We start from the raw sequence: 14,245 nt of genomic DNA on the forward strand, positions 1-14,245 counted from the left end.
CTGATTCACAGACATAGAGAACAGACTTGTGGTTGCCAAGGGAAGTGGAGGTGGATGAGGGATAGGTTGGGACTTTGGGATTAGCAATGCAAACTATTATATGTGGAATGAATAAAAAACAAAGTCCTACTACATAGTGCAGGGAACTATGTTGAATATCTTATAATAAACCATGATGTAAATGAATATGAAGAAGAATGTATATATATATGCATAAACTGAATGACTTTGCTGTATAGCAGAAACTAACATTGTAAATCAACTATAATTCAATAATGAAACCAAAAAGCCCTGCTGTTCCTATTAGATCACACAATCATTTAGTTCATTAGTATTAACCTAAAAAAATTTGAATCTAGATGATCGATCTCTTGCCTAGCAGAAAAGCATCAAAAACCATGTGGATTAATATCTATTACCCTACATGTGTGATCATACAAATTAAACACTCTACAAATCCCAGAATTTTAAAAAAAAATATTCTTGATTCTTCTTTCTTACTCTCTGCAATTGCTTTTTCATATCTTATTTATTCTTCTTAAATATTCAAGCTATCTATCATTGCCTTCTTATACTTCACAAAGAAAATAGAACCTGTTATAGGGAAGTTGCTATATCATCAAATCAGAAAAAACTTAGTAATGTCATCTTCTATCTTTGTATTTTTTCTCCTGTTACAGGAGAGAAAGGAGATAATTCTAATAAGTACATGATCTTCAAACCATTTTCCACAAGACCATGAGATAAATATAATCGGAGAGTAATAAATTATCCCAGGAGTAGCAGATTTCAGAAAATGGCAGCACAGAAACTTCCTGAGGGATAGGTTCTCATCATAAAATTTAAAAATTATGGGTTTTATTGAAAACCATATAAGTTGAAAACAAGGTGTGAGAAATGGGAGGGTTAATCTCAGTCTATTTCAAAGAACAAGAAATAGAACTAGATAAAAAATCACATGCAAAAAATATTTGCAAGAAGTCATCTTCCTCTATGCTGGTAGAGAAGGAGAAATTCTTTTGATATAAAGCCTAGATAACTAAAGTAGCCCCTACTCCAACAAACCGACAAATAGATGGTCCAGGAAAAGCAACACAGTGATGAATAAAATAAAAAGGGACTGTCATAGCATGGATACAAAGATGTTATGAGAAAAATGTTAAAAAGAGAGCAGCAGAATCTAGAAACAATGTAGCAGTCATCAGAAAATGTTCAAATAAAGAAAATTACTTAAAAATAATGAACCTATCACATTTATTAAAGAAGATCATAGAGATAAGAAACATACATTTGCAAGAAATGATAAAACGATAGTACCAATGAAGTATGAGTTGAAATGACTAAGAAAATAAATAGGTGACAAACAATAACACCAGAAACCAAAACAGAAGTGATGGAATCACAAAAGAGAACAGATATTATGGAAAACAAGGTTATAAAAGATAGAAATTAGAAACCAATTAATGATGATGATGATAATAGTATGATGAATAAAAAATCTTAAAGGAGACATTTATAGGCCAGGTAAAGGAGAGCAAACATATGTGTAATAGGAATACGTGCAGAATAAAACTAAAACAGTGGAATAGGAAAAATACCTAAACATATAATTCAATAAAACTCCTCTGAAAATAAAAAAAAGAAAGCAAATCTATATATAGGAAGAACTGTGAAAGGAACACTGTGTATAAGGGAAAATTGAACCAGAATAGTCATACTTGGAAGTGAAGTTATGGACTGTTAAAGATAGATAAAGAATTCTTCAAGAAGCTATACAAAAAGGTCAAGTTGTGTATAAAGGAAAAAGGATGAGGCTAGCCTCAGTTTTCTCCATAGAAAAACTACACCAAATGACAGTGAAGCAACATTTGCAAGGTATTCAAGGGAAAAAAAAATGTGAGCCAATGATTTATATCCAAACCGTTCTTCATGTATAAAGACTACAGACAAATGCTTAAAAAATTTTTTTTTTTAATGAACTAACCCATGGCATATGGAAGTTCCCAGGCCAGGTATCAAATCCGAGCCACAGCTGGCCTGCACCATGGCTGTGGCAATGCTGGATCCTAAACCACTGTGGCTCCACAGCAACCCAAGTTGCTACAGTTTGATTCTTAACCCATTGCGCCACAGCAGGAACTCCCAGCCAAATGCTTTGGAATTGGCAAGATTCCAGAGACGATTGTTACTCTGAGGAAACTGCAAGAGGACCAAATGAAACCTAAAAGTGATGAAAGAGAAAATTAAACCAAAGGATTGACAATGAACTTTGAATACATTTAGCTATATAATTAAGACCAAAACAAAAGTGGTAATAGAATGGCAGAAAAGAATTTAAATGTCATAAGCCTTAAAACATAGAAACCATATAATTAATACAAATTTTTAGGAGAAGGAAAGAATGTGGAGGTAAAGACCACTGATAATCCACTTGTAATAGATGGAAATCAAAAGAAGTCATTTTAAAATGACAAGACATAGTAATAGGGCAAGGAATTTTGATTTTGCTTTCTGATCCTCAGTATTTTCTTTTTTATAGTCAAATATCTGACAAGCTCTTAATGAACAAATAACTCAAAAATATTTGAATAGACACTTCTCAAAAAATAGAAATAACCAATAAAAGCATGGAAAGATGCTGTACCCCAACAGCTATTGGAGAAAGGGAAATCAAAACAACAACTTGGTAGCACTTCATATCCACTTAGATGGCTATAATAAAAAAAGACAGACAATTGCAAGTGTTGTCAAGGACATGGAGAAGTTGGAACAGTACATAGCTGATGAGACTGTGAAATGGTACAACCATTTTGGAAAGTGTTTAGAAGTGCTACAAAATGTTTTTTTTTTCTTTTTAAGCTATCATAGAATTAATTCCATTCTTAGATATACCCTTAAGAGAAAAGAAATCTTATATCCACGTAAAAACTTGTATACATGAAAGTTATAGCAGCATTATTTATAAAAGCCCAAAATTGGGAATCCAAATGTCCATCACTGAATGAATATTTAATCAAAAGTGGTATATTCATACAATGGAATATTACTTGGTAATAAAAGGAATTAAATACTGCTACAACATGGATGAACCTTGTAATCTTATACTAAGTGAAAGAAGCCACGTGCAAAGACCATATATTTTATGATTCCAGGTATATGAAATACCCAGAATAAGCAAATGCATACATATACAAAGTAGACTAGTAGTTTCCAGAACTAGGGCTGGGAATTGAGGCGTGATTACTAATAGGAGTTTCTTTAATGTGATGAAAATATCCTGGAATTAGTGGTCATAGTTGTAGAATCATGTGATTTTAATAAAGTCACTGAATTGTATACTTTAAAAGGATAAATATCATGGTACATGAGTTATATCTTAATTAAAACATGGTGAGAAAAATCATAAAGAAAATGTTAGCAAGTAGAATCCATCAGTACATTTTAAGAAACACGCATTCAGACCATTATAGGAATCAAGAATGGTTCATTATTTGGAAATCTATTAAAATAATTGATCATACTAATTGATTAAAGTAGAAAATTATATGCTCAATAGATGCTGAAAAGGCATTTGACAAAATTCAATGACAAGTCTCAGTTTAAAAAACTCAATAAGAATTAATCAACACTTCTTTAACATGATTAACTATATTTCTCTCAGCTCAAATTTCAGTATCATGAGGAAACACAACCATTGTTACCACTAAAATCAGCAAGAAGTCTGGAATGTTTGGAATAATCACCATTATTATTTAAAACTTTACTACATATAATAGCTAAAGAAGTTAGATAAGATAAGGGACATTCAATATAAAAATTGGAAAAAAAGAAAAAAGTACTATCATTCTTTGCAAATTATGTAACTATGTAATTGGAAAATGGAAGAGAATCAACTGAGAAAACTACTGCAAACAAACAAGAGTTTAATAATGTAGTGGAGTAAATATTAATGAGTATCATATACATACACCTATATGTATGCAATTAATTAAAAATTATATGGCAAAAAACTACAGTAATAATAGTAAAAATATTATAAAATACCCAAGAATAAATTTATAAATATACAATACCTGCATGAAGAAAACTTTTTGTTTAGTAAATAATCTAGTTTACTTTCCAGACAGAGCAGAATTATTTACTTCCTTAATTGTATTTTACTATCAATAAACTTTTTTCATTTCTTTAAACTTCTAATTTGGTAAAATACACATAAAATTTATCATTAAATTTTTACATTACTTCTAAATGACTTATTTAGTTATTTATCTCATAACTGAGAGTGTATACCTTTTGACCAACTTCACCAATTTTGCCCCTTGGCCTCCACCTCTAGCAACCACCATTCTGTTCTCTGTATCTATGAATTCAGTATTTATTTTTGTAAGATTTCACATATAAGATAAGATCATACAGTATTTGTTGTTCTCTGTATGACTTATTTTACTCTCTAAACCCTTTTAATGTGTACTGTTCAATAGTGCTAGAGAAGACTTTTAAACACTGAAAAGAATACAAGAACACATGGATAGGATCACCATGTTCCTATGTAGAAAGAAGATTCAATGTTACATATATGTAAATCCTCTCCAAGAAAAGTTATAAATATAATGTGGTCTCAATAAAAATACTAATGGATTATTATTTTAAATTAAAAAGCTGACTCTAAAATTCATATGTAAAATTATACAAGCAACAATACCAAAGAAAATTCTAGAATAGAGAGCAATGAGATTATATTTTGAATCCAACCCACTCTGTTAAACATCTTCCTCAGTTGTAATGGTTTGCTTATTAAGTTCTTGTTCACCTTTGATATATGCCTTCCATCATATCCACCGTTTTTTCCATCAGTCAAATCTGAACCCCAGCTGTGAGTAGGAATTTTTTTCTACGACATTCCTGAAAAAATTTATATTGGAGAACATGCTTGGATATCTCTTTAAGTGTTCCTGACCATTACATGACAGGAAGGCTTTGACTGCCCAGAGCAAAAAGAAAAATTTCATTCAGTGTTGCTCACTGACTGAGGCTACCCCAGTCAAGTTTTAGTTCTGGCTCTGTAATCCTATTAAAAAAAAAAAAACTTAGGAATCAAGAGGAAATTAAAGGAAATGAAAGACAAATCTATTACCATCATGCACCTGGATCCTGTAAGGATCGCCTGGTCTTGTGCAAGTGGTGAAATATTATAGCATCATTTGTCTTTCAATATCATTTTTCTGCTGGTCAAAAAAATCTCCTCCTAATGAGAGGCAGACATTTTTAGTATTTAAAATGATGCGTACCCTGTGATATTTTTCTATTTATAGGATAAGCTTTGGACCTTATTCACAACTTACTCCTGTGAAAAATGTTGTCTCGCCTAATGGACATCAATACACACCAACATGCTCATCATTGACACTGAATTGTTATGTGTTAACTTCAAAAAAGGATAGGTTTTCATTTCAATGAGCAAAGGGATTTGTACATGTATATAAGTTGATAAGCAATCTAAAGGAAGTCTCATATAAATTTATTTACATGTATATTTTTCTCTGTAGGTATAATTAAACTATTAAAAAGAAATATTTTTCCTCAACATATCTATTACCAAAATGTTAATGTACCTCCCAAGATATTTTTCCAATCTTACTACCTAAGAATAAGTCATATCTTTCCATTAAGAATATAACCTTTAAATTGACAGAACACTGTAAACCAGCTATAATGGAAAAAATAAAAATCTTTATTAAAAAAATATAAATACTTTAAAAAGACTACTGAAATGGTAAATAATAGTGAAACAATATAAACAACAAGAGAATATGTGCTAGTATCACTATTACTATTTAAACCTTTTCTCAGTATTAAAACCAGTATTTTAAACATGGAATAGAAATAAGAAGTATAAATTCTGAAAAGAAAAGAAGAGAAAAAAAAGCACTAATATCTTTAGATGGTATGATGTAGACCTAGAAAATCTAAGAAATTGAACTATTAAATTCTCAGAATTATGATTTCAGGAAGGGCAGGGTAGAAAATAAATATACAATAGTCATATATTTTGCTCGTTGAAGCAATAACCTATTAGAGGAAATGAAAGAGAAAAAATATCCACTTGGGATTGTAACAAAATACCATAAAAGACCAAAGAATAACACTACAAGAAATGGTAGAACTTCTAGAGAGAGTCAGTAGACTCCCTGGATTCAAACTGTGGCACTGCTATGTACTATGGGTGTGACATGGCCATATTACTTATGTCTAGGGCCCCATTTTCCTCGCTTATAAGATAAGGTTAATCTTAGTACCTATCTCACAGGGTTATTGAGAAGATTATATAAAGTAATACACACAAACCACTTCAAAAATTCTTGGCACATTATAAGCACTCAATAATGTAGGCTTGCAGAGTTACAAATCTTACTGAAAGAATACTAAAAGAAATAAGGATAGAGAATCGAGTGCCTTGTCACACTTCACTTGTGAACATTTTCTGCATATCCTTTGGATTCAATCTTCACTCTTCACTTTGCTCTGTACCCCAAGAGACTGGAGGTTGACTTAAACAGACATGGATAGACTTCCATTGCTCCTGGTGTCCAAAATAATTTGCCTGATGAAGGACTCCAGAAAGGCACCAGAGAGAGAAAGGAGACTGAGGTAGGTTAAGACATTGATCCCCTTTATTACTTCTCCCCAGCCACCCTGGGGGCGTGCCTGTGCCATTTCACCAAAAGTTACAATTCCTGTCAAATAGCCCTTTCTGCAGTACCCTCTGTCTCAGAGTTGCAGTAACTCGCATATTCAGGCCTAGGGTGCTAAAGGAGTCTACTATTACTAGCCCTGGGTTTCTGTGAGAATTATTAACACTTCTTTACATCTTATCCACACCTGGTAAAATAGTGCCTTTACTAAACTCCCTTAGAATTAATTTAAGGGTGTTAACTTTTCTACTGAGACCTGGCTAACACATTTGATATTAAAATGTATTATAAAGCCACATTAATTATTTCAAAATGGATTATTTCTAGATTCTTCCTTATAACTTACAAAATTTTATAAAGTCTCTAAACCAAATATGTTCCTTTGGTAATCTTAAAAATTACATAGAAAAATAATTATTAATAAAAATGTGAAATATCAGTTGATATTTATTAAAACATCAAAAATAATGAAGAAAAAAGATTCAGTGTTGGAATTGTGAGTGAATATTCAGAATGGTCCTACACTATGACATTAACTTTCTGGAGAGTTATTTGGCAATGACTTATAGAATTCAAAATAAGCATACTTTTAACCCAGTAAAATTGCTTTTGAAACTCTATTCCAAAGGAATAATTTAAATAAAAGATGGGCTTATAAATCATTGTGCTCAGCTATACATTTCAACTATAGCTAGAAATAGTCTAAATGGTAACTGTGTTATATATAATAGCAGATTATTATATGTTAATGTAGTAATGCATTTCTGATTACTGTCATAAATGATGCATTTAATGACCGAGTAGAAATCTGTAAAGAACTTTACACAATGATGCTAGATAAAATAGAAAGCAGAAGTAATAGAGATATATGGATATCGAGATGGATATGGAGAACAAAAATATAAAATATAAATAGTAGAATACACATAACCAAAAGTCAATTATTATATCAGAAGAAGATTAGAGACCAATATCCCTTATATATATTGAAGCAAAAAATTCAGCAAAATACTAGCAAGCTGAATTCAACAGTATATTAAAAAGATTATTCACATTACTCACTATGACCAATGGGATTTATCCCAAGAATACAAGGGTGGCTCAATATAAGAAAATCAATCAAATACACCACATCAATAAAACAAAGGAAACAAACACACACACAGGATCATCTCAACAGATGCATAAAAGACATCTGGCAATATCTAACACTCTTTCATGGTAAAAAATACTCAGTGAACCAGGTAGGAGTAAGGAGACTTCTTCAACATGATAATTGGCATTTGTGAAAAATCCACAGCTAATATCATTTTCAATACTGAAAGACTGGAAACTTTCTTCATAAGATCAGGAATAAGACAAGAAAGCTCACTTTCATCGTTGCTATTTAACATTGTACCAAAAGTTCTATCCAGGGTAGTTAGACAATAAAAAGAAAAAAAAAACTAATCTAAATTGTAAGGGAAGAAGTAAAACTATTTCAATTGGCAAGTGACATTATCTTATACACAGAAAAATCTCAAAGAATACACCAGAAAGCTACTAGAGCTAATAATGTGTCAATACATTTAAAGGTTACAGCAATATCTAGAAGAGGCAAATTCAGTAGAGACGGAAACTGGAGTGGAGTTTATCAGGGACTGGGAGGAGGGGATGAGGAATTATTGATGAATAATTTCTGAGTTTTTGGAAACAGACAGTGGTGAGGGTTGCACAACATTTTCAATATAATTAGTGCCACTAAACTGTATACTTAAAATGTTTAATATGGCATATTTTATGTTAGATATATTTTATAAAAAACAGTCAATTGGCAATTTAAGGAGTGATTTTATTTGTATTGTTATTTAAATATTGATAATTATTTCATTTTTAAATTAATAACTATTTTTGAGCAGTTTTAAGTTTATAGAAAAATTGAGCAAAAAGTTCAGAGTTCTCAAATACCCTTCAACTTCCCCAGTTTCCAATATTATTAACATCTTTCATTAGCACAGAACACTTCTTACAACTGATGAGCTGATATTGATACAACTGTTATTAACTAAAGCTCGTAGTTAACCTTAGGGTTCACTATGTTGTATATGTTAATGGGTTTTGACAAATGTATAATGACATTTATCCATCATTATAGTATCATACAGGATAGTTTCACTGTCCTACACGACCCCCATCCTCCACCTATTCATCCTTCCCTCCCTCTCTCAGAATCCCTGGCAAACCCTGATCTTTCTACAGTCTCCATAGTTTTGTCTTTCCAGAATGTCAGACATGTGAATGAATCACCATGGAAATGAATATTCCAAGCCCAGTCGAGCCTTTACATGATTGCAGACACAGTGACATATAGTCTACAACCTCATGAAAGACCTTGAGAAGAAAGGACCCAGTTAAGGCACTTCCAGATTCCTGACTCACAGAAACTATGTATGTTATTATTTTAAGCTGCTAAATTTTAGTGTTTTGTGCTATATTGGTGTAATTTTTTATGCAGCTATAAATTACTACATCTTGATCCATAGTCTTTTAGTGTATTTCTAGCTTTATTCCTGTCTTTTCTTGGACTTGCCCCATTCTCCTAATATTTGACTCCAATACAGTCCTGTCTAGAAAATTGAGCATTTTTAAAATATTGGATTTTAGTTGATTCCTGCTCACCTGCAGTTGTTGAGTCCTGGCACCAATCATTCATGCCTCAAACTCTTAGTTAAGATGGACCTAAACAAGGAAGTAGAACTGTATGTTTTCTTCTACCAGCGAGCAGGCTCTTTCACTCTCTTTAAGCGTCTTTTATAGCTTAGATGAAATCTTCAGCCTCCTCTCCCTAACTCTCATCAGGTTTACATAGCTCAAATCCTTAGGAATTGGAATCTATCTTAGTGAACTGAAACAGAGCTAGAACTCTGTCTTGAACTCAATTTGCTTGGCTGGATGCCAACAACCTAAATGTGGTTGAATCCTAGTCTTACCACCTATTGGTATATGATCTGAGTAAGTGGTTTAATTTCTCTACTGGTTTCTCAACTCTGAAATATGGATAGATCTTATATAGAGTTGTGAGGAGAAAATATCATACGCATTAATTTCTTAGCCCAATGTGTGGTCCACAAAAGGCACTCACCCTTTTCCTTCTTTGTAGGCTACCTCCCTGGGGAATGAATTGTTCTCATGAATGTAATATAAACTTACACACTTGACTCTAAATTTTGCACTGCTAAAAAACTCAAGCTATAGGACCCTTCATGCAGACTAAACCTCTGTGAATACAAATTGCAATCCATTTAAAATCTGAATGGACTCTCCCCTTTGAATTTTATGATCTTAAATCAATAATGTGCCCTCTATGAAAGACAGTTACCCAAATTCTGGTCTCCTCCATATTTGTCGCTGACCATCCCTGGAGTTCCCAATATGTGGTCAGTTCTTTCTGTGTTGTCACAATGTGGGAATTTAATGAGTGTAAATTTTAAAAAGAAATATTATTTTGCTGCTGTTAATACACAGGTTGTTTTGTTTGATCCGGAATCCTTTCTTTTAGGAAATAGCATATTCCTCACTCAATCTCATCCCAATAGGACTGTCACTTACATAACTCTGCTCACCTGACCATAAGATAAAATATGTGACCGAAGGTAGTCTTATCAAACTTTCCTTCTTGTAAATTTGGTTTTTGATTGGCAACACATAGAAGCTAAGGCAATTGAAACTAAGAGATCAAATGCAATACTCAGGAGAGACAGCACTAGAATAACTAAAACTGAATTATTTAGAACTGCTGTGTTCCTTTTTTTCATGAGGCCTGGATTCTCTATTCTTCCTTTGCTTTTGTGAGGGACACAGTATCCATGCAATAAATCTCTTTTTCTTTCTTAGTGTAGTCAGAGTCATTTTTTAAAACTTTCAAAATTCGTTTTTCAAAGTCTGCTAGTTAATGTACATGTACTTATGAAAAGCATTAGCAATCATAAATACCTTGAAAATTTTGATTACTGTAACTAAAATATTGAAAATCACGTTTTCCTACTATCTTAAGGAGATCCATTGCTAACATTTTGTACTGCAGTGTGCACTGCTTTGTTTCACTTAATCTGATGTCATAAGAATTTTCTATGACATTTTTCTTCATAAACAGGGTGTGAAATGTTGCTTATTTTCCATCATATGGATGTGCCGTAATTCACTTAGTTTTTCATTATCATTGAATATGTAGGTGGTTTCTAGTTTTTTATTACTATAAACAATCCTGCAAAGAAATCTCCACACATAAAGCTTTTTTTTTTTTTTTTTTTTTTTTTTTTTTGTCTTTTGTCCTTTTAGGTCCGCACCCATGGCATATGGAGGTTCCCAGGCTAGGGATCTGATCAGAGCTACAGCTGCCAGACACAGCCACAGCCACAGCAATGCCAGATCCAAGCCACATCTGCAACCTACACCACAGCTCACGGCAACGCCGGATCCTTAACCCACTGAGCAAGGCCAGGGATTGAACCTACAACCTCATGGTTCCTAGTCGGATTTGTTCCCGCTGCGCCACGGGAATCCCTAAAGTTTTTTTAATTGTGAATTATTTTTTTGTAGAATGTTAATTGAGCCTAAGCCCATCTATAAGTCCTTTATTTCTAGTTGCCTTTCATGTAGGGAACTCCTAAAGATTTTTTTATTGTGAATTTTTTTTTGTAGAATGTTGATTGAGCCTAAGCCCATCTATAAGTCCTTTATTTCTAGTTGCTTTCATGTAGAAGTGGTCATGTAACCCACTTCTGAACAGCAAAATCAATGATGGTGGTAATTACCGTGATGGAAGGAGGAAAGTCTTTCCTCTGCTACATTCACTGAGCTGGAAGTATACTTATGATGCTGTCTTCTGCCTGAATTCTCCCAGCTATCTTCTTCTTACTCTTTGAATAAGTCATAGGCTATCTAGTCATCTTCCAAAAGTCCCTGACTTCACCTCTACATTACACTCAATGATTCTACTAGCTACAACTTACTTTCCTGCATCCAAAACAGGATTCATGTAGTTTGCATTCTCAATGTCCTGACTCCTATTAGCAATTTTCTTAATTTCTCTGTTCCTCAGTTTCCTCATAAGAAAAAAAAGGGAAAATAAATAGAACTTACCTCACAGGGTGGTTATGAGGATTAAGCAAGTTAACATTAGCAAAGCACACATATTAAGTGCTACATAAATGTTTGTAAAATCTTATATCCCACCTTGCATGATCTACCCCACTCACATAAAACAGTAATTGATTAATAATAAAATTTTTAATAAGCAATAGCACCACTGTGTAAAGGAGTGTTTTCCATTAACTACTTGAAATATCTTCTATTCATTCATTCGACAAACTTTTATTGGTTCCTGCTTGCTATGTGTAAGACAGGGAAAATACAAAGAACAATGATATATAATATTTAGCTTTAATTGCTTCGGCCTAGGGACTTGGAAAAATATCAGACTTTAATGGTAAGGCTCATATTCATGAAGGTCACAAATCTTCTCAGTGAAAGTATATACCTAGCTTTACTAGTAATTATTAAAATTACCTAAATATTATAAAACAAAACAAAAATTTCCTCATCAATGAACATAGCACTTAAAATATTTCTAGGCTATAATTATTTGACCTGTGGAATAGAGAAAATATGGACAGTTTAAAATTTTCCCCTATGTTTAAAATTGCCTTTATTCATGCTGAGGAAATTTAAAATAATCAATATACTTTTAGAAATTCAAAGGCAAATATTCAAATTAGGACATCAAGAATAAAAATATAAGCATGCCATCCACTCTATCTTCTTTGTGCAACTCCTCAGACTTAAAGTATAGAAAAACCTCCTCAAAGCATAATTTTTAAAAAAGTGGTTTAGAATAATCTAAACCCAATTGAACCATCTCTGCTTTCACTTCAAACACAGAGTCACAAGATAACTGCATCCTGAAATCATCTTTCACCAAACTGACAGATTTAATGGATCACATGTTCTGAGTCTAAATGACTTATATTGTCTTATGTTTTCTTTGGGATTTGGAAAACAAATGTACATGTAGCAAGATACACTTACCTTTCGTTTTCAGGGTGCAACAGGTCAATTGCCGACATTTCTTGCAGGAAGAAATAGATAAGCTCACAAACCTTTTTTAAGACCATCTTTAAATAAATATTCTCTCTCTTTCCACATTTATTTTGTTGGCTTCGTTCCTGCTTCTCACTTGCCTGTAGATTTTTCTAAGTATCAAATTAACATATGAAACCTCACTGGTTAACTAAAAATTTGTAAAGACACAAAGCTAAAGAAATGTCCCTTGACAATACTAAATCCTTAAAAATTTAGCAATACCAAATACTTCTCCCAGTTACCTAGTTGATAGCAAAGAATATTTATGAAAAATTTCTTAGACTGAAATCTTTAGCATGTTAATCCCGTTCAAAAGAGTTAACATTCCAGTAATAGTCAACTTTTTCCAAGCGTAGTTTCTAAAATGACAGAAAAATAGCCTTGAAAAAGTTTAGTTTCTTAACACTTTTTATGCTAAAAATGATGATAACTAGTAAAAACAACAACAACAAAAAAAATGACTGTCTGGATGATACTTCACATAAGCCCTTATTGTATATCTCCCCTTCAGAATACAGATAGTATAATGACAAAAAAATGGAATCTTATAAATAAACTTCTGAAGAGTCCAAGTAACAATGAAATACTAAGGTTTAATAATAATAGGAATTAGCTGGTTAAAGCATTTTCTGATGTGAATGCATTTGGATTAATAGCAAAGTATTTGACCTCTTCAAAAAATTCACTATTACCACTTTCAGAAATTTTTAAAAAATTAAGCAGCTTTTTATAAGAAAGAGGCTTATACCTTTCTTATTTACTTTTAAATTAATCTGTGTTAGATGAATAAATACAGGAAGGACCACTATTTTCAAATACTAATCATAACAGGGTAAGAATTTAAAGGTGAGGTTCCAAATACTGGAGGCCAAAATTCAAAGTTATTTCCTCAGCAGCGTTACTAAAAACTCATAATTCTTAGATCACCTCTGCAATAGCTATATGTATTACATGTGGATCTTGTAGGCTTTGGACTAGGCCTTGCACCATCAGCAGATGCATCCCCTGGAAACTTATTAGAAATGCAAATTCTTGAGTCCCACCTCAGTAGGACTGAACCAGAAACTCTGGGTGGGGCTCAGAAATCTGTGATTTAACACACCCTGCAGCTAATTCTTATACACCTTAAAGTTTGATAATTGTTCTAGACTGTTATACTTAATGTTTAGCAGTTGTAAACTTAATTCGTCATGGAACGAGCATTTTATTAATGTACTCTAGATATTCTAGGGACAGTACATTAGCTTTATTAATGACTTGGAAAGAAAAAGTACTAACTGCAGCTTTAAATGCTTCATGATTTAGGAACTTAATTATGCCCTTTCTCTTTACCAATTTGATGCTTTCTCCTTCTCTTTCCCTCCTGCCTGTAAACAGGAGATTATATCACTCCTCCCATTAAAGTCCTCTAATGGCTGCCTATCACACTCAAA

Source organism: Sus scrofa, chromosome X, assembly GCF_054392235.1.
Source record: "Sus scrofa isolate SSC_HxYL_T2T_F1_AM1 chromosome X, Sscrofa_HxYL_maternal_Yorkshire_Landrace_v2.0, whole genome shotgun sequence".
Classification (NCBI taxonomy): domain Eukaryota; kingdom Metazoa; phylum Chordata; class Mammalia; order Artiodactyla; family Suidae; genus Sus; species Sus scrofa.